Here is a 21,992-nt window from a genome sequence, read left to right as displayed (position 1 = left end):
GGTGGATGAATAGTGACCTTTTTGCAATATCTAAGAATATTTGTCAAAGACACATGTGCAGACATTCCAGAGCGTGGAGATGACTACATATGTGATCAATGCAAGGTTATTTTGAAATGTCCGGTATGAAGTTCCACTGTTTAAAATCATATTTTTTGATGGCATAGTTTGATTGATAGTATTAATTATTTTTTAGCAAAAATTGCGGTTTTGTTAATTTATTTTGATTTCTAACTTTGTTATCTAACATAAATCATAATTTAATAAACATTTCGTGAAATATTTTTTTATTTATTTATAAATAACCTTAGGTGTCCGCCACTTGGGGACTTCCCCCTATGCAAATCTAGCTTTAAGTTAGATTCAACAGTACTACACCTAGGTAGGGTTAAAAGGACCAACTAAACCTCCGCCCTGGAAAAGGTATAAAAAATCAATCAAATCAATTCTTCATCAAATCAATTGATCCTACCCAGTCGCATTTTCACGTTAATATCTTCCGTCATACCTTTTTTAGGGTCGTCCACGTACATGGGTGGCGTGGAAAAGAGTCGCATTCTGGCTATAAGTATAATTGTTATAATTAGATAACTATTTTAATTAAAATACATAGATGCATCACTATATGTTACACGGATCACTGATAATTACAAACTAATATCGAAAAGTCTTACAAATAAAAAAAATCAAATTAATCTTTACAAGTTTACCAGTAAACGATTTTTTTGAGAAATAATGACTTTTAATTATCAGTAACTGAAAGTAAGAAATTTCATAGAAAACAATAAAAATATAAAATAAAAAAACACAATTTTGTATCCTAATATAACTTTTTATATTGGGATACAAAATTGTAAGTGTTTTATTATTATTATTATTATTATTGTTTTTCTATGAAATTTCTTACATATTATTTATTCAGTTTGCCGCTGGATGAAGGCTAAGATGCTAGGCGAAACGTATGGATTTTAAATAAATTTCTAAAAATAATCATACTATTTTTATTGATGTAACGCCCAACTTTTAAACTCAAATAAAATATATTATATCAACATCAAATTCAAGACTATTCAATATATATACATATATATATATATATATATATACATATACATATACATATACATATACGTATATATACACATATACCTTCTATATATATATAAAAATAAGTCGGGTTTTCCTTCCTGACGAATTAACTCCAGAACGCACGAACCGATTTTGCATTCGTTGGAAAGGTCTCGGGCTCCGCAAGGTTTATAGCTAAGAAAATTAGTTGTGCATGGCATCGTGCCTTAATGCAAGCTGCTGGTACTTCACACACCGTAATTAAAAATTCGTGTAATGGCATTAGTGAGAATTATCAGAATTATGCTTGGTTAAGTCAACGAGCAATTCTTGCCGCAAAGAATAATGATGTACACGCACTGAATTTCACCTTTCAATAAAAAATTGCTGGCGATTTGATGACATACCAATGATTCCGACTGGTCTTCCGTTTGACTTCAAACGGTTGCAATTTTCAGTTCGCAATAACAAGTCGCAAGGCCAATCGCTTAGTGTTTGCGGGATAGATTATTTAGAAAATCATTGTTTTTCACATGGACAACTATACGTTGTCTGTTCACGAGTTCGAAAACCATCCGCTTTGTTTGTGTTAACGTCAGACCAAAAAACAAAAAATGTGGTTTACCAAAGAGCACTTCAATGAAACGGATAATTTTCGGATTCACTTTCATTTACTTAGAGAAGTTCAACTAAAAAACACTTCATTTTTGTAATCGAAATAAATTCATTACTGATGTATAATAAAATCAATTTTTTTTTTCAAATATAAAACAAACAAAAAAATTCTTTATTTTTCTCACGAAACCATCTGGTGGTGAAACGGAGTTCGTCGGGTTTGCTAGTATATATATATATGTATTATATATGTATAATATATTTATATGTATGTGTGTATGTATTTATTATTACTCCCATATAGTTTTATATCCTTTACCCCAGTTCGTAATATGCGCTGTCGTTCGTAAACTTTTGATAACTTTTGACACTTCTGTAAAGGGATGAAATTTAACTTTATCGTTACGGCAATATGGGACTCGGATATCTGAACTTTTTGATATGACTTTAGCCTCCGATTCAGGAATCAGTTTTCTTATGGAAAAAAACCCTAAAATACATATTTTGGGCACAGCTCCCATTCCCCTAAACCGAAACAACAGGTTATGCATGTAAATTATCTAATAATAGAATGGTTTAGGGGATCGAGGTATGGAATTTTCAAGATTTAATATAATTTATAGACATGGATATATGATGCATGAATTATATTAGTTTTGATTAAAGTTTGTAAATAAAATACAATAAGAAAATAGAGCTTGATGCTTGATGGTACTTTTGCTTGATGTAGGAATAAAATCAGTAATGCCGCAAGGGCTTTTAAATGTTTTCAAACTTAAATTTGGTGGCATTCTGATATAATGATATGAGCTTTAATAATAGTCTCCAAATATTAATTGTAATCGTACTTTTACTTAGTATCCCATAATAAGTTTTAAATAGAAAAAAGTTTGATCTTAAAAGACTTGCTCGATCTTGGGCCGAAAAAATTGACATTCGATTTCTATTGATAAGGAGATGTGCTGATTAGTTGAGCCGTTTCGGAGATACGGAGCAAAGAGTGCAGAAAATACAAATCGAGATTTTAAGAAGACGGAGTATCCGATTTGAATGACCTAAAAACATTCTATTTGTAATGATTGGGAGAAGAGGTGATTAATTTTTGGCAAAGACAGGTCCAGCCGTTTCGAAAATACATAGCTAAATATGCAAAAATGGCAGTTTTCGAGAGAAGTAAGCGTTCGATTTGAGTGATTCAAAAAACGCTCTGCTTGTTTTAACAAAATAATTGCTTTTGAAAAAAAATGTTTTTTTTTGAATAATTTGAACTTTGCAATTTAGCTCATATAATTCTTATAAATGTTAGACAATGTTACAATATTTATAATAATCTATTTGAAAACATTTAATATTCCTCGAACATTACGTTACGAGAAGTTCCAGCAATTAGCCTTAAGGTACGATGCCATACACTACTAGTTTAAATTTAAATTCATTTAATGACGAATATTATTATGGTTTATCTTTATAACTTAATATAATAGTCAGAATATTTATAACTTATGATTATAATATATGGTAAAATATCTTCGAATTGTTTGCCGTTTGGCAGACAAATTGTAATTTTTTGCGTGAACTTATTTAGTCTGCTAGACCCACAAATTTATTAATATAATTACAAAATAATTTCCTTAAAAGGTAGAGCGGGGCTTAAAGGTCCGCGGGAAAAAAGGTTCACCACCGATATCTCTATTTTAATATAATTGTTAAGTATACGTTATTTAATTGAACATATATTTTTATATAATTTCTCTAAAGGCTTATCTGTGAGTGGGGCAATAAGGACCTACTTAACCTTTAGTTTGGTAAAGATGTAAACAATAAAAAATAGTGAATAAAATTGTAAGCTTTGTTAAAACAAAGTAATTTACGCAAAGTAAATTACATTAATAGTCATTCCCCATAAAATGTCCCCATAAAATTTATATTTTGCATTGGTTATAAATTGTAACTAATATTTTAAAAATCCTTTTAAAATTAAAAATAATACATCGGAGAACAAATTTTAGAAAATTAATAAAAATGCATTTCTATACGTCATATATAATATGTTGTGATGTAGTTTGTTTGGTATTAAGATAGTATAAATACTTAAGGTAAAATTGGACTTTTGTGCCCTTTTGTACTTTTATATAAGTAAATAAGAAAAATATTTCAAATATCACTTACTTTGAAAATGTCAGCGATTTAGTAAATCTACTCGCCCATCTGAAATGGAAAAATTCAATATTATTATTTAAAAATATTTGCTATTTTAACTTAAAACTATAAATCTAATTAAATATGTTTCACTTTGCTTTATTAAACTTGAAATTTACAATGTTATATTGTTAACTTCCCATGGGGTAAGTTATAGTAATTGGCTAAAAATCGAAAAGTTTCTGAGCATTTTGGCATTCTTTAGAAAAAAATGATGTGTCTGTATGTATGTATAGGTACAATTTTTTGTTGGCGTTTTTGGAAGCAGCAATCAACCGATTTGAATTATTCAAAAATCATTCGATACCTATTGATAAGAGGACGTGCTGAGTAGTTTTTGGCAAAAGTTAGTCCAGCCGTTTTGGAGATATGAAGCTAAGAGTGCAGAAAATATAAATCGAGTTTTTGAGAGTATAGAGAATCCGATTTGAATGATTCATAAAATATTTAATCCGTAATGATGGGCAGAAGTGGTGAGTAATTTTTGGCAAAGACAGGTCCAGCCGTTTCACACATACGGAGCTAAATGTGCATGAAATGGCAGTTTTTGGAGGGAACCAAGCATCCGATTTGAATGATTCAAAAAATTCAAAATTATTTTGCTTGTATTGGCGAAACCAATATTTTTGGAGAAAGCAAAATTGTTTGATTTCAATTTTTTTTAAACATTTTTTTAGAAGATCGATAATAATTTGGATTTTAATTTTAATTTTAGTTAAGATTATAAAGCTCACTTATATACTGGAAATAAATAATTTTAACTTTGCAATTGAGTACATATATATAATTATTAGAAATATGAGATAAGTTCCTTCAATTTAACTCTAATTTATTTCTATAAAAGTCATCGTCCAATTTATTTCTATAAACTACGAATAATGAAAGTTACAGTGTTCATAATAATATATTTGAAAACACTTAATATTTTTAGAATATTTCATTACGGAATGGGAAGATTCTGTAATTTGCCTTAAGGGACGATATATGCACCACTAGTTTTATATTTATATTTATTGTAAAGAAACACATTATATAAATAAACGAGTAAAAAATTATGATGTACATATAAGAATATCAAATTAGAAGGCTACAAAAGTAGAATAATTGGAGCAAAGTCTGGATATAATTCTAATATTTAATAGCTCTGTAACATTATCTCATAAAATATGTACATTTTGCAGCTTAAGTATGAAATCGTATAAAAATATAAGTAAATTGTCAAAAGAAGAAACAATACATTTTGAACAACTAAACTAAATTCATTATATATTATAATGTTAGAAATAAACTAGTTGGTATTGGTATTTTGCCTTGAGGCAAGTTATATGAACTTCCCGATATGTGTAAAAATCGACTTAATCAATAAAAATGATTTTCAATTTTCAAAAATCAATAATTTTTATAATTGAACCAGTTTCCGTAGGACTTTAATGGTTTAGTATGTGCATAGAGACCAAGTTCTCTATCGTTATACCAAGTAAATCGTCTAATTTTAATTTTAACAAACGTCATAAAAACTACTAATTTTCTCAAACTTTGATGAATTTTTAAAATTAAACGACTTGTCGTAAGGCTGTAATAGTTTAGTAAGTTCTATAAGACCATGATATATATATCGCTAAAAAAAGTTCCATAAAAATCGGCTTAATTTTTTTTTCAACAGTTAATTACAAGGACACGGCTCGGTAGATTATCATCTAAAACTGATCACTACTATTCCCAACTAATATCTTTCGAACAGTTTTTGTTTTTTTTAAAAAATCGACTCGGTTGAATGAGCTTATATGTGAAAGAAAAGTTTAACATTTTTTTTCAAATTACAAAGAAACGACTCGGCAGATCTACTCACAAAACAAACTATAGTCCTCATTGAGATACATCAAATGGCTTTTTATATTTTTTCTGAAAACGGTTCAGACGTTTTTGAGAAAACGTTGATTTACGCCAGAAAATCTGTTCACATACATACACACACATTCCTTTTCCATATGCAGTTTTTGAAAAAACGGATCATCCGATTAAATTAATTCAAAAAACATTTTGGGTGAATTGACGGCGTGCAAAAATGCTTTTACAGATAATTTCGTAATTTTGAAAATTAAAAAAAAAACAAAATTTCCAAAAAACTGTATTTTGAAAAAATTAAAAAAATAACAGATTTAAAAAAAAATCTTACAATAATTTGAGAATATTTCGAAATTTTCAAAAAAATCGAATATTTTCAAAAATGACCAAATTCTCAAAAAATTAAAAAAAAAAGTTTTTTAAATAAAAAAAATAAAAAAAAACATTTATAAGTTTACAGTATGTGTACAGGTACGGGAAGTTCCAGCAATTTGCCTTAAAGCACGATGCCATGCGCGTGCGATATTTAACGCCCAAAACGTCACTAGTATAATTATGTGATCAAAATTGGTGTAACAGTGTATGTCTTTGATTTTTGAATCAAACTAATCGGATTATTTGAGCAGCAAATTTAATCGAGTAGTAAAATAAGAGAAAAAAGTTATACAAGAATAGATCTAATTTCAATCAATCAAATATGTATTAGCACGTCATTCAAAAATATTTTACGATTTTCTTAAGATTATTACGATTTTGACGACTCATGAAAAATTATCAAAATTTTTATATATAAAATATAAAATATATTACACCTTAATAAAATCTCACATTATATCCAATATATCTATTATAACATCATAAGACGCAATTTAAGCACTGACACCATAACTTCCACATTGACCTTTATGTTTCAATTTGGTTTCTAAAGTTATAAATAGTATTATATCCCCTCGTGTCCATTATCAGCTGTTGTTTTATCCGCGTTATAAAGATAAGTTTATGAAGTTCCTTAAAAAGATCCGCCTTGGATACATCAGGGCCATAAAAAGACAAGTTATACTACCTATGGAAGATATAGACCAGTCAACTTATTAGTTTCGAAGAAAAAGTCGAAGTAGTAAAGTTCCAAAAAATGTACTTGAACAATTTGTTATTTAATATTTTTGATCAATTTCGATGTTTAATAATAAATTAATAACATCTGTATAATTATCTGCTAAACTTTGTATAATATGCGAACAGGAAGGCATACAAAGATTATATAGGATCTCATTAGAATTTGAATTGTAAAGGGCCAGATAATGCTCAATTCATTGAGCAGATCAAAGGGCCTATATATAATATGCCGAGAGTATTTCCTTCTATGAATATTGATACAATGCCTTATGAGAGCCATTAGCATATTTTGATGAAAGAAATCATTAAAATTAAAGCATTTATTAATATATATTACTTTTTGACATTTGGGATTATGCTTGTAATAAACTGTTTAATTTAATTGAAAAGACCCAAATCTATTTTTATGAGTTTAATAATATATCTTTGATAATAGAGTTTAATTCTAGCTATAGTTTCTAAGTTGAACTGAAGAATGAAATGATTTATTAAAACTAGCATATTTACTAGATAAATGACTAAAAATTTGATATTAATAATAATCATATGCTTAAAACCAGACTGAAACATAACTAAAAACTTTCATCTTTTCCATGAAATATCAAACCGAAAGTTGAATCAATATGGAAAGTAGATTTGATATTGGGTCGGTAAGTATTAAATAAATTTGAGTTTTTTTTTTTAAATATGAATTCCAAAAATATTTTTTATTTGACACAGTTCACATATTAATTAACTTCCCGAAGAAGAAGTTTACGTTTTCATCAAAAAATCCGATTTGCTAATTTTATGTTTTCTCGACGTTTCAAGCCATTCTGAATCGAATGAGACCAAATTTGGAAAAAGTATGTGTGTATGTGAACAAATTTTTGCCGTAAATAGCCGTTTTATCAAAAACGGCTGTGCCGATTTCAAAAATTTAAAAGCCACTCTATGCACTTCGATGAGTGTTATTGTTCGTCAGTTTTGTGCGACGATCGGCCAAGCCGCCTTTTTATAAATAGCAGGAAATTGAAAAAATTTTCTTTGAATTTTGAGAAACGTTCTAGCCCGAAATTCTGAATCGATTTTGAAAATTTAAAAACAGTTTTTTGGTGGCAATACCATAGTCTTATGGATCATACTAAAATATTACGGCGCTACGACACTTGTTTAACTTTAAATAGCCGTCAAAGTTTGCAAAAATTGGTTATTTTTTGCTCAAAAACGCCTGAACCGATTTCAGAAATTTAAAAGCCATTTGATGTATCTCGATGAGGATTATCTTTTCTCAGTTTTGTGCGACGATCGTCCAAGCCGTTTCTTTGTAATTTGGAAAATAGTGTTTAACTTTTCGCGCACATTTAAGCTCATACTATTCGAATCGATTTAAAAAAAATCAAAAACTGTTCGAAAGATATTAGTTGGGAATGATACTGATTAGTTTTAGGTGCAAATTTACCGAGCCATTTTCTTGTAATTAACTGTCGAAAAAAATTTAAGCCGATTTTTATGGAGTTTACTGAAATATTACTGCTTTACGACAAGTAGTTTAATTTCAAAAATTCATCACAGTTTGAGAAAATGAGTAATTTTTTTTAACATTTGTTAAAATTTAAATTAGACGATTTACTTGGTATAACAATAGAGTACTCGGTCGTAATGAATATACTACAACATTAAAGACCTACGGAAACTGGTTCAATTATAAAAGTCATTGATTTGTGAAAGTTTTCTATTAGAAATTACTCAGAGTTAACGGGTTCGTACGTTTTCAATTATGTGTAATAAATCTACTCGGAATACTTTTAATCACTTATAAATTAATTCATTTTTTTGATTCAGTTAATTATTCACACATATCAGAAAGTTCTTGTAACTTGCCCCAAGGCAAAATACCAATATCAACTAGTTTTATTATATATGCCGTGACAGAAAATCTGTATTACTTGATGTTAATTAATAGTAGCAAAACTATTTTTACCATAACCTGGAAGATGGAGCAAGTAATAGAAATTTCATATTACCTTTATTTTAAGTATGAAACTCTCAAAAACTATATTTAGAGCCAACAAAGTTCAAAAGAGGCATCTTTGTCAAAGTTTCTTACATTATAATGCATGAGAGCAACAGATTCTTTGCAAGGCAAAGGATGTTGCAAATTTTATTGTTCTGCATAAAGTAAATATATACTAAAAAAAATTACTCAAGTTTTTATCACAAAATCTTGATTTAAAAAAATATTAGGAAAATTTGTGAAATACTTTGTTGAATTTCGTTTCGTTTTCATATTCATATTTTTAACAGCAATCAGAACTTAACGAGCCATATGAGCTATTATTTTTTAAACGACATGACTTATTTTACAGATAGAAACTCAAATAGTCCTTTCTCTGTTTGATGAATTTCACTTCACCGGTGTATCTCACTCGAAACCAACCCTGAACAAACTTTCTTCTATCCCATAATAAAAGATTCCTTACGAGTGGAAGCCGCAAATTATATTATCCTGAAAAATTTCCATATGCACTGATGTCTCCGAAAGAAAAAATACTCACGTTCTTCCACATGTCAAGCCTCAAGAAAAGATGTATGTCCTAAATTCTACAAAGGAACGACACACTTAAAAATCACTTCGCGGTTTGAATAATAAATGAGACAGGTGTCACAGAAGGACCACAAATGAGAAATGTCACGTTGCAGAAAAACGTCGACGGATCTAATTAGGAATTTCCATTTTTATATAGAGAAATGTATATTTGGTTGCTTTATTAAATATGCAGAATATGTTCAGAAAGGGATTTCCATATTTGGATAAAACAAATAAGATTTAGAATTTAAATTGCAAGATTATTTATATGCATTCTGATCATAATGTTTTTCAACTTTCACGGTCACGGTAAACCAAACACTGTTCAATGGGTCACTTGTCACTAAAGGCAGGTAAAGGAATTTCATTTGAAATAACGATCACGGCTACTGGACAACTGTTCGATCCATCATTCGAGACTATAGGCACGTAAAAAGTTACTCATTTTGTAATAAATATAATAAATATCTTTGCCGTGACCAGGATTCGAACCTGGGTTACCACGGCCACAACGTGGGGTCCTAACCACTAGACGATCACGGCTACCGAAGAACTGTCCGAGCCAACATCTGAGACTATGGCCATGAAAATAGTCACTCATTTTGTAATGAAAAATAATAAGATAAATATCTCTGCCGTGACCAGGATTCGAACCTGGGTTACCACGGCCACAACGTGGGGTCCTAACCACTAGACGATCACGGCTACCGAAGAACTGTCCGAGCCAACATCTGAGACTATGGCCATGAAAATAGTCACTCATTTTGTAATGAAAAATAATAAGATAAATATCTCTGCCGTGACCAGGATTCGAACCTGGGTTACCACGGCCACAACGTGGGGTCCTAACCACTAGACGATCACGGCTACCGAAGAACTGTCCGAGCCAACATCTGAGACTATGGCCATGAAAATAGTCACTTATTTTGTAATAAAAAATAATAAGATAAATATCTCTGCCGTGACCAGGACTCGAACCTGGGTTACCACGGCCACAACGTGGGGTGCTAACCACTAGACGATCACGGCTACCGAAGAACTGTCCGAGCCAACATCTGAGACTATGGCCATGAAAATAGTCACTCATTTTGTAATGAAAAATAATAAGATAAATATCTCTGCCGTGACCAGGACTCGAACCTGGGTTACCACGGCCACAACGTGGGGTGCTAACCACTAGACGATCACGGCTACCGAAGAACTGTCCGAGCCAGGATCTGAGACTATGGCCATGAAAATAGTCACTTATTTTGTAATAAAAAATAATAAGATAAATATCTCTGCCGTGACCAGGACTCGAACCAGGGTTACCACGGCCACAACGTGGGGTGCTAACCACTAGACGATCACGGCTACCGAAGAACTGTCCGAGCCAGGATCTGAGACTATGGCCATGAAAATAGTCACTTATTTTGTAATAAAAAATAATAAGATAAATATCTCTGCCGTGACCAGGACTCGAACCTGGGTTACCACGGCCACAACGTGGGGTGCTAACCACTAGACGATCACGGCTACCGAAGAACTGTCCGAGCCAACATCTGAGACTATGGCCATGAAAATAGTCACTCATTTTGTAATGAAAAATAATAAGATAAATATCTCTGCCGTGACCAGGATTCGAACCTGAGTTACCACGGCCACAACGTGGGGTCCTAACCACTAGATGATCACGGCTACCGAAGAACTGTCCAAACCAACATCTGAGACTATGGCCATGAAAATAGTCACTCATTTTGTAATGAAAAATAATAAGATAAATATCTCTGCCGTGACCAGGATTCGAACCTGAGTTACCACGGCCACAACGTGGGGTCCTAACCACTAGACGATCACGGCTACCGAAGAACTGTCCGAGCCAACATCTGAGACTATGGCCATGAAAATAGTCACTCATTTTGTAATGAAAAATAATGAAAATAAACATCTCTGACAATGTAACGGCATTGCCATGACCAGGATTCGAACTTGGGTTAACACGACCAAAACGTAGAGTCCTAACCACCAGACGATCACAGCTACCTGACCAAGTGTCAACCAACAAATATCTCCGCCGAGACATTGTCGTGACCAGGATTTGAAACTGGTTCACTAAAAAAAAATAACTAGTGGCATATGGCGTCCTGATTTAAGGGAAATTGCGGGATCTTCCTGTACCATAATGAGATATTCATAGAATATTAAATGTTTTAAAATATATTGTTATAAATACTGAAACTTTTTTATTCGTATTTTATAGATAAAATATGAGAGCTTATATATTACACATCATTTTTTTCTAAAGTATGCCGAAATGTTCAGAAGCCTCTGAAACGTAAAGATTTGCACAAATTTTCAATTTTGATTTTTGGATGATTACTATAACTTAAAGCTGAAAAATTTAAAACGTAAGATAAATGACAATGTTAGAAAATTAATAACAAATGTATTTTCCTTCGTTGTTAGTTATTTTGGTTGTTATCACTGCTCTTTAGTTTACGAAACATTAATATAATTTAAAAGTGTACGTTAATTGTTTCATAAAATGAATTTAATTCAAAGTTAAGTTAAGTTTTTTTAATACAATCTTTATAAAAGCTAACATGTGGATGAGGCAAGAAGAACCAACAGAAACTTTATCTTGGCAAAGGTGTAAACAACAAAAAATAGTAAATAAAAAAGTAAATTAAGTTAAAGACAGCAATTTTCAAGAGATAAATTGAATAAATATTTATTCCAACTCTGCTGATGAATAATTTCGAATAAATACCAGATCAAGGTTATATACAGTGTTATATCTGAAAAACGTACCCATCAATTTTATATTTTGCATTGGTTGAATAATGTAACTATTATTTTGTAAAATCGCTTTGAAATTAAAAGAGAAGTTAACAGACCTGTTTGCGCCCTAGCCGTCACTTTTTACCCTGTCTATGGTGTAAAATTACGTGTGTACACTTAGCATCTTCATGGTGAAAATTGGCAAAAGTGATATACCCTGATTTTTTGACGATTTTTTTGCTGTCGATTGGTGTAAACTAAGATTTTTTGCTTTTTCGGTTTTCGAGATAAATGAGTGGGGCCACTATACTATAACTATACGTATTGTCAGCTCCGACCCCTCTGAAAAAGCAAAAAATTAAATTTTCTTTTTGCTCATAGATTTTCACGCATCATTGCTCATCATAGATTTTCACACATCGGAAAATTCCCAAATTTGCCATTTTAAAAAAATTGACAATTTTGAAAATGCCCAATTTTTTTGATCGCTTACTTAAATATAAAACATGTTTTTCCAAAATCCTAATTGTTTCATCCCTTTTCAGAGAAGTTGCCAATTTTTTGGGTGTCTACAGGTCGATTTTTCAGAAGTTTAAATTTTCAAATTGTTTCGGAACCTGTGATTTTTTGCTCTGCAATACGAAAAAGAAAAATTAAAAAAATTGAATTTTAATTTTGTTTTTTTTCGTAATATGGAAACGGATTGCAAACGGCTTGTGATAATGATGCATTCAGATCTATGTACTTCTACTTAAAACAGTCTAAAGAGACTAATTAGTTAACAATATTTTAATAATAAATTAAAATATATGCACTTTCTCAACGCATCCGAGATATTATGTATATTGAAGCAAATTTACTACTTTCAATAGAAGTTTTCGTAAAATAAAAAATGGTATGAATACATTTTGAAAAAAAAAGTTGCCTATCATAAATTTTCATGCATCGAATAATATAAATGAGATTTGTCAGGTTGAAAATATAGTCAATTTTTTAATATGCTTATTTTTTGCTTAATTAAGTATATAAAAAAACCATCACCAATATCTTTGCAAAAACATGTGCTCAATTGAAATTAACAATTTTTATCTAAATTTGTTAAGATGTAATAGGAATTTCGGTGTGAAAAAAACAAAACACTTTTCTACCTTGATGAATGCTATGAGTTTTACTGAACATTATCAGATAGTTGTTTGTGTGATACGTGTTATTTGTTGTGGCTTGATTGTTTTAGTTTTCACAAATATAATTGCTTAAGGTCAAAATAGATCTTAGTGCCCCGCCCTCTGCCCTATATAAAAATGTTTTTTATTGTTTTTTATATAAACTGCTCATTCACGACGAATATTTAAATTCTATGTGTGCAGGATAAATAATTCACAATATTTATGGTTTATTTTAGACCTAGTGGCTGATAACATAAATAATATAATTAAATAAAATGTGTATATCTATATATTATAAGATATCTTTACAAAGTTGAATGCAACCCCAAAGGGCAGATTATTTCGAATTGATTTTAATGATTGAATTAATGATGGATTAAGCGTGTCCTTAAAAGAACCCCTCCGCTTTCTTCTGCTACATTTTCCATTAATTTCGCCCTTAACGAGCTCAGGGAGATTTTCCGCTTAGAATTTTAATATTACTAAATAGAATTGGTAACTCTATAGCATATTGTTTATGTTAATAACTTTCTCGAAGAAACGCAAATGCATTTTTAAATACTTATGGATAATAAAGTTACTACAATATCAGCTTCATTCCATTTTTTTCTTCATTCTTCTTTCAAGTTCCAATATTCCTCTTCTTACTCCTAATTCAATTCAACTATTCGAATTTTGTTATTCTTATTTTTCTTAATTTTATTATTCAATTTCTACTTAACAAATACAATTTTTATTTGATTTCAAATTAACTATACATATTTTTAACTTTCCGTAGGGCAAGTTATAGTAATCGCAAAAAAAATCGAAAATGAAAATTTTTATATGTCTTTACTTTTCAGAGGTTTCTGAATATTTTGGCATACCTTAGAAAAAATGGATGTATGTGTGTTTGTGTGTATGTATGTGTGTGTGTGTGTGTGCGTGTATGTATGTGTGTGCGGATACAAATTTTCGTCGACGATTTCGGGAACACGGATCAACCGATTTGAATAATTCAAAAAACATTCGATTCGTATTGATAAGGAGACGTGCTGATTAGTTCTTGGCGAAGGCAGGTCTAGCCGTTCCGAAGATACGGGGCAAAAAGTGCCGAAAACGGTAACTCAGTTTTTAAGAGAACGGAGCGTCCGATTTGAATAATTCAAAAAAAATTTTACTTGTATTGACAAGATGAAGAATTGATCAAATTTTCATGAAGGCAGATCTAGCGGTTTCGGAGATCTAATGAAAAAAGTAAAAAAAATGCCTTTCGGCGGTTAAAAATGATCATTAGACATATGCACATCAAATTATCAGATATTTTATAGAGATTTTAACAATAAGTATATTTTTTTTACATTTCTATGGGTTCCGTACCAAATTTTTTTCAAGAATGTTATTTGTTTTTAAAAAAATAATAATTTTCGGTACGGGTAGTTTTAGCAATTTGCCTTAAGGCACGATGCCCTAATTGCCTTAAGACAGAATTCCACTTACAGCTAGTTTTTCATATAATAAATTCTAAGTCATTGACAGGATTTGATCCGAAGATCCCTGTCGTATGAATCGAACACGCTACCAATGAGCTATGCTCGCCACACGTGTTGTCATAAAAATAATAATAAACTAGTTGGTATTGGTATTTTGCCTTGAGGCAAGTTCCATGAACTTCCCGATATGTGTAAACAAATGACTTAATTAATAAAAAATAAATTAATTTATGAGTGATTAGAAGTATTCCGAGTGGATTTATTACGGAGTATTTTCTAATAGCAAATTTTCAAAAATCAATAATTTTTATAATTGAACCAATTTTATTGGACTTTATTGGTTTAGTATGTTCATTAAAATCAAGTACTCTATCGTTATACAAAAAATCGTCTAATTTTAATTTCAACAACCGTCAAAAAAACTACTAAACTCCTTGTCTTGAGGCCGTGATATTTCAGCAAGTTCTATAAGACCATGATATATATCGACAAAAAAAGTTCCATAAAAATCAGCTTAATTTTTTTTTCAACAGTTAATTACAAGAAAACGGCTCGGTAGATTTTCACCTAAAACTAATCAGTATCATGCCCGACCAATATCTTTCGAACAGTTTTGAGTTTTTGAAATCGATTCGGTAGTATGAGCTTAAATGTGGACCGAAAGTTTAATACTTTTTTCCAAATTACAAAGAAACGGCTTGGCAGATCGTCGCAAAAAACTGACAAACGATAGTTCTCATTGAGATACATCAAATGGCTTTTAAACTTCTGAAATCGGTTCAGGCGTTTTTGAGCAAACGTCGATGAAAGGTCTAATTTTGATAAATGCCAAAAAAACGATACTAATTTTTGCAAACTTTGAAGAATTTTAAAAATTAAACGACTTGTCATAGGCCCGTATCTTTTAGTATGATCTATAAGAATATGGTATAAAAAAATCGTAGAATTTTTTTAACACTTAAATACAAAAAACGGCCCCAACCAATATCTTTCGCACGGTTATTCAATTTTCATAATCGACGATTCAGAATTGCGGGCTAAAACGTGAACGAAAAATTTCTCACTTTTCTCGATTTACAAGGAAACGGCTCGTCCGATAGTAGCGCAAAACTGACAAATGATAAATCTCAGCGAGATACATCGAATGGCTTTTAATTTTTTGAAATCGGTCCAGCCGGTTTTGAGAAAACGTCGATTTACGCTAAAAAATCTGTTCACATACACACACACACACATACTTTTTCCAAATTTGGTCTCATTCGATTCCGAATGGCTTGAAACGTCGAGAAAACATAAAATTAGCGAATCGGATTTTTTGATAAAAACAAACTTCTCCTTCGGGAAGTTAAATATGCTATAATATAATTGATTTAATCGTTTATTAAGTAATAGAAACTTAAAAAAATGGTATTTTGACGCAAGGGGCAAAATCAGAGATGGACAACTACTGGGTTGCCTTCTAATTGTTCTAGGTTACAAATACATCCCAACAAATTACATAAAATTAGATCAAATAGCAGGTCAATAAAGCTAAAACACATCCATAATTATATTTATAATTTTATCATAAATCCTCCTCCTTCACATGCAGTCATCGTGCTTTTGAGTGATCTAAAAATATGATCCCTGAACTAAAGTTTTCCATCGAAACATCTGTTATATCTAGAGTACATATTTTTTGTTTTATTTTCCATATCATCAGACAAAAGAGGGCGAAAAATTATGCATTGATCAAGATTTATAGATGTTTTCAAGATATTTTCCATTGCTTTTCAGCAAATGCTTGCGATAATGTTTGTTCTTGAGAGGGAACTGTACTATAAATTACACGATACTGGAAAAACACTTGAAGAAATGTATAAATCAAGACGTTGTGTACACACATATATGTGTAATATATATATATATATATATATATATATATATATAAATATATAAATTTATTGTGTACATTTTTCAATGTTCGTTTTTTTTATTTCATGTGAGATGGAATTGTTAAAGTTTAAACCTACTTTATACTGTAACCACATACAATCTTTTGCATTTAAGTGATATATATATATCAAACATTGCCAAGAAAAAATGTTCATGGCTGGTTATACATATTTTGTTCTCTACTCTCAAATATTATAGTTGAAAATATTTTCAAATTCAAGTTTCTATACCAAAAATTATATTTGGCAAATTTCGAGGTGTTTTTTGCGATTACTTAATTTACCCTACGGGAAGTAATAAAAAAATTAATGTAAACCTTATTAACTTCCCGTAGGGTAAGTTATATTTATCACAAAAAAATTGAAAACGAAAATTTTTGCATTTTTTTGCGTTTCTAAGGTTTCTGAACATTGTAGCATACTTTACAAAAATGGATGTATGTGTGTGTGTATATGTAAATATGTTTGGATACAACTTTTCGTCCACGATTTCAACCGTTTTGTATGATTTAAAAAACATTCGATTCCTATTGATGGGAAGATGTACCGATTAGTTTTAGGCGAGGACAGGGTCCAGCCGTTTCGGAGATACGGAGCAAAAAGTGCCAAAAACGATAATTCAGTTTTCAAGAACGAAGCGCCCGATTTAAATGATTCAAAAAACATTTTGCTTGTATCGACGAAATGAAAAATTGATTAAATTTTTGGAAAGGTAAGTCTAGCGGTTTCGGAGATGCAGAGGAAAAAAATAGATATTTGGCGTATAAAAAATGATCATTAGACATCAGTTCATAAAAGTATAAGATATTTTTAAAAATGAGTACTAATATTGTTGCAATTTTTTTGGGTTTCGTACCAAGATTTTGAATTCTTAAAGTTCACTTATAAGGTTCAACAATCGCAAGACGTGCTGATTAGTTGATGGCAGAGGCAGGTTTAGCCGTTTCGAAGATACCCAAAAATGGTAATTCGGGTTTTGCGAGAACGGAGCGTCCGATTTGAATAATTCAAATAACATTTTATTTGCATAGACGAAATGAACAACTGACAAAATTTTGGGAAAGTCAGACAAAAAAAAAAAACAAAAATTATTACTAGACATATGCGCATCAATTACAGACATTTTATAGATATTTTAATAATAGAAAGCAAATTTCTTTAATTTACTATAGGATAAGCATTTGTAGGGAATACCAATGCTTATCCGTTAGACAGCGACGCGGAGCTCACGCGCTTCGATATTTCCTTTCTACGCAGCTAACGTATCGGTATTGCTTCGAATAACAGTTAATTTTTTCAAAATATTTCAAAGAATACAAAAATTCAAATATTTCAAAAAAAAAAATAAAGTTCTCAAAACTATTTTCTCAACAAATGCCTTAAAGCACGATGTCATGCAGACTACTTAATTGCAAATGTTCATAGATAATTATTGTTCAATTTTTAAAAACGTCTGAATCATCTCCATACTACATTATGATTATATAATATATAATTACTAAAAACCTGCCATGACTCCGAATTCTTTGGTATTTTAACGTTACATTCCGCCTTCTCTTTTATTATATAATTATTTAATAATTTCATAAATCGCGCTTCCGAATAATTTTTAATTATTGCGCCCTTTTGGTAGTATCAAAGAAAGAATTCTTCTTTTATTTTTTAATTTTAATTAGATTTATTAATAGACTTTTCATTATAGGATAAAAGGATATACAGATTTTTATTACATCTGCGGCAGAACGGATATCAAATAAGTTTGTTTCGCTGTGCTTCGACTCTGGTTAGATTAAAAACTGTGAAAATTAAAAATTCTGCTTGAGAAATAATACTATAAATATAATTTTTATTAATTTAAATTTGATATATATTATAATGAATTTAAATTATATTGGGCACTTTTATAATTAGACGTTTGACTTCTACAAAAAACAATAATTTTCAAACAATAATTGCGGACACGCAAAACACACAATTCTATTTTTACTATAAATACCAATACAAGATATGGTAATGCAATACCCCCTGTAATATAAACATTACAGTTATAATTATAAAATGATTCACAATTATACTAACATAAAATTATCACAAAAGTGTGTAATATACGTATGTGTATTCTGTAAAGTAGTAGTTGGAGACGGAATAGAGAAAAGATTTAACTAGTGATGCATAGCATAGTGCTTTAAGCAAATTGCTGGAACTTTCCGTACCGTAATTAAAAATTCTAGGAATGAAAATAATCAATAATTGTTTTAAATAATTTCAAATTTGTTTTTTTTGATAATTTTCAAATTTTATCAAAACTTCGAAACTTACCAAATTCGATATTTTTGGGAATTTTATAAAAAAATTGATTTTCTTAATTTTTTGGGAATTTGGAAATTTTAAAAAAATATCTGATTTTTTTGAAAATTTCGAAATATTTTCAAATTTTTGTAAGAAATCGTTTTTTTTAAATCTTGATATTTTTCGTAATTTTTTGAAATTTAGATTTTTTTGAAAACGATTTTGAATTTATTTGGAAAGCTTTCGAAACTACGAAATTTTTTGTAAAACCATTTTTTAGCACACCGAAGGAAAATGATTTTTGAATTAATCTAATCGGATGATCCAATATGAATTCAATATGAATTGAATGTTTTTTAATTATTCAAATCGGTTGATCCGTGTTGCCGAAATCGTCGGTGGAAATTTATATCCGCACACACACACGTACACACATACACACATACATCCATTTTTGTAAGGTATGCCAAAATGTTCAGAAACTTCTAAAACGTAACGATATATAAACATTTTCATTTTCGATATTTTGCGATTACTATACCCGTAGAGACTTTTTTATACATATTTCATTGTTCATGGACATCCTGGTACCGTGGATTATTGCATTTTCTTTTATAACACTAAGAAAATCTAATTGTAAGTACTTTTTAATCTATAATTTTCTTTAATGCAATTGTTTAACTTTTAAATTTCATTTTTAGTTTTCACTGAATGAAGGATAAGATTAGAGCCAAAACTTATGATGTAAAATAAATTCTTAAAAGAATTTCATGTTATATATAATATATATATATATATATATATATATATTATATATATGTATATATATATATATATATATATATATATATATGTGTGTGTGTATAAATATTATAAAATAATTTTCTGTAATGATGCATGTAAATATACTCTTCCTAAATGATTATTCCGATTTTAATAAATCTTTCTCAAGTTTGTTAAAGGATTTTTTTAGGATTATGTGATTACAAAAATAAAGTATTATTGTAGAAATTACTGGAAAAAATTGCAAAAAATCAACATATCATTGAAAACATTTTGATACATGAGAACCTTCATCTGCCACAAATGTTGATTCACTTAAAATTTGAATTTAGTTGGTTAGCCTAGACAATATTAATATATAATATCCTTATTCACAATATTATTGCCAAAAACCAGCTGAGACGTGCCAGAAATTAAAACAATATAAGATACAATATCTGTTTGGCAGATGGAGTTATATAATTTAGTTATTTTAATAAATAACACAATGCGTCCAATTGCAGATGCATTATTTTTTTAAACTTATGCATATTGCATTTTGCTTTACTTTACTAAATTATTTAAATACAAAGGAATATTTCTACTTATTGAAAAATGATTTAGAACTTATTTCGTGTGTCAAAAATTTATTTGTTCATCATGATCTCAGATGAACAGTGCCATAAAAAACTAGATTTTACAAATTAATTACCTAAGATTTTAACTAAAGTAATATTGTTTATCAAATTATAGTAAGAAAATGTAAGTTACAATTTATAAAACTGATATAAATTATTGAAGCAATTATATTGATTGGAAATAACAAAGGTGATATTGTTCATTTACCGTAGATACTATATTTATTCTTTCTGAATTTCTTGTACTGACAGAAAGCTGTGTGTCTCATACGTATAAGCTTATGCTAAGACCATAAATGGAAGGACAATAAATAGGAATATTGAAAAGTATAGGATAAGATATTAACAAAAATGGAATTTAAATTGTAGACGTGGGTACAAAAACAAACGTCTGTCGGGTCATCTAGTATAATATATATAATATATATATATATACATATAGGTTGTTGGAGGGACCTAATGTAATAGAAATCTACTGTACTGAAAGTGGTGACTTTAGTGAAATGGCAAAGGCAAATATCAAGTCTCTAACGACAAGACAAATGAAACTGCCGAGTGGGAGTTTATATGTATTGTTTGTTAAACTTTGAACTTCTATATATAGTATTCAATATTTATATACCTACTACATGCTGTTGATTACATTGCAAAAAAAAATGAACATTTCCATAGCCAGATGTTCCACGTGCCAGGAAAATGTAATCATGATTTTTAATATCATGAGTTAAAATTTGAGAAGTTTGTGTTTTGATCTGGTTCGGTAATTCTAATTACGCCAAGTCATTTTCAAGATATTGGAAAAAAAAATAAAATAAATAAAAAGGTGCATCGATTCTAAACAATTGAAACTCATTTGATTAGAACTTTTTAAACTTTCGCTAGGGTATGTTAAGTGGAAGGCCCGTAGCGCCGGACGGCACCAAGGACCGGACACACTATTTAACACGTATTATTTAAGCCATTATGAATCTTTTCATTTCAAAATACAAGTAAAAGGGTCTCTGGGGCACACAGGTACAGGATCATGCGCCAAGACTCAAAGTGACGCACACGGCCACCGCAAGAGCAACCCTTTTTTGTGTTAGACGCAAAATCACGGCGTCACTAAATATCAATGGAATTAATTCTAGCATATTTATGCATTTACATTTGAGTGGTATGCAAAGATGAAAATTTGCACTTGATTGTTATCCGAAATGGTAGAATATCATTAGGATCTGTCCCTTAGCATCGGGACACTAAGTCGTCCTTAGTGAGGGACAGTAAAACCTATTGATATTCTTGTGAGAAAACGTTATTTACTCCAATTATTTTATTCAATCTTTATTATATTTTTTTATAGTTTAAATATTTTTGAATTTTTTTCCAAAGCAATCGCGAGTTAGCTGGGGTAAACGAAATATCATTGCGCGTGAGCGCCGCATCGCAGGATAACCGATAAAATTGGTTCATCTTGTCAATACAAGTAAAAGGTTTTTTGAATTATTAATATTAATTATCGGACGCCCCCCGCTATGAGTTTACGTTTTTGGCAACTTTTGCCCCGTATCTTCGGAACG

General features: G+C 30.1%; 9 non-coding genes across 9 annotated transcripts; all 9 read right to left on the bottom strand.

Moving 5' to 3' along the window:
- Positions 1–9,883: 9,883 nt before the first annotated feature.
- Positions 9,884–9,955, bottom strand: Trnah-gug. Its single transcript has one exon. It is a non-coding gene; the product is annotated as a tRNA-His (tRNA).
- A 90-nt stretch (positions 9,956–10,045) lies between these two features.
- Positions 10,046–10,117, bottom strand: Trnah-gug. Its single transcript has one exon. It is a non-coding gene; the product is annotated as a tRNA-His (tRNA).
- A 90-nt stretch (positions 10,118–10,207) lies between these two features.
- On the bottom strand, positions 10,208–10,279 carry Trnah-gug. Its single transcript has one exon. It is a non-coding gene; the product is annotated as a tRNA-His (tRNA).
- A 90-nt stretch (positions 10,280–10,369) lies between these two features.
- Trnah-gug lies at positions 10,370–10,441 on the bottom strand. Its single transcript has one exon. It is a non-coding gene; the product is annotated as a tRNA-His (tRNA).
- A 90-nt stretch (positions 10,442–10,531) lies between these two features.
- On the bottom strand, positions 10,532–10,603 carry Trnah-gug. Its single transcript has one exon. It is a non-coding gene; the product is annotated as a tRNA-His (tRNA).
- A 90-nt stretch (positions 10,604–10,693) lies between these two features.
- Positions 10,694–10,765, bottom strand: Trnah-gug. Its single transcript has one exon. It is a non-coding gene; the product is annotated as a tRNA-His (tRNA).
- A 90-nt stretch (positions 10,766–10,855) lies between these two features.
- Trnah-gug lies at positions 10,856–10,927 on the bottom strand. Its single transcript has one exon. It is a non-coding gene; the product is annotated as a tRNA-His (tRNA).
- Positions 10,928–11,017: 90 nt separating this feature from the next.
- On the bottom strand, positions 11,018–11,089 carry Trnah-gug. The gene has a single exon. It is a non-coding gene; the product is annotated as a tRNA-His (tRNA).
- Positions 11,090–11,179: 90 nt separating this feature from the next.
- On the bottom strand, positions 11,180–11,251 carry Trnah-gug. Its single transcript has one exon. It is a non-coding gene; the product is annotated as a tRNA-His (tRNA).
- Between the last annotated feature and the right edge of the window lie 10,741 nt (positions 11,252–21,992).

This window comes from Ctenocephalides felis, unplaced genomic scaffold, assembly GCF_003426905.1.
Source record: "Ctenocephalides felis isolate EL2017-DRISC unplaced genomic scaffold, ASM342690v1 CF-g0.4_SCAFFOLD_01132, whole genome shotgun sequence".
NCBI classification, from domain to species: domain Eukaryota; kingdom Metazoa; phylum Arthropoda; class Insecta; order Siphonaptera; family Pulicidae; genus Ctenocephalides; species Ctenocephalides felis.
This window is presented reverse-complemented; position numbering and strand designations above follow the sequence as displayed.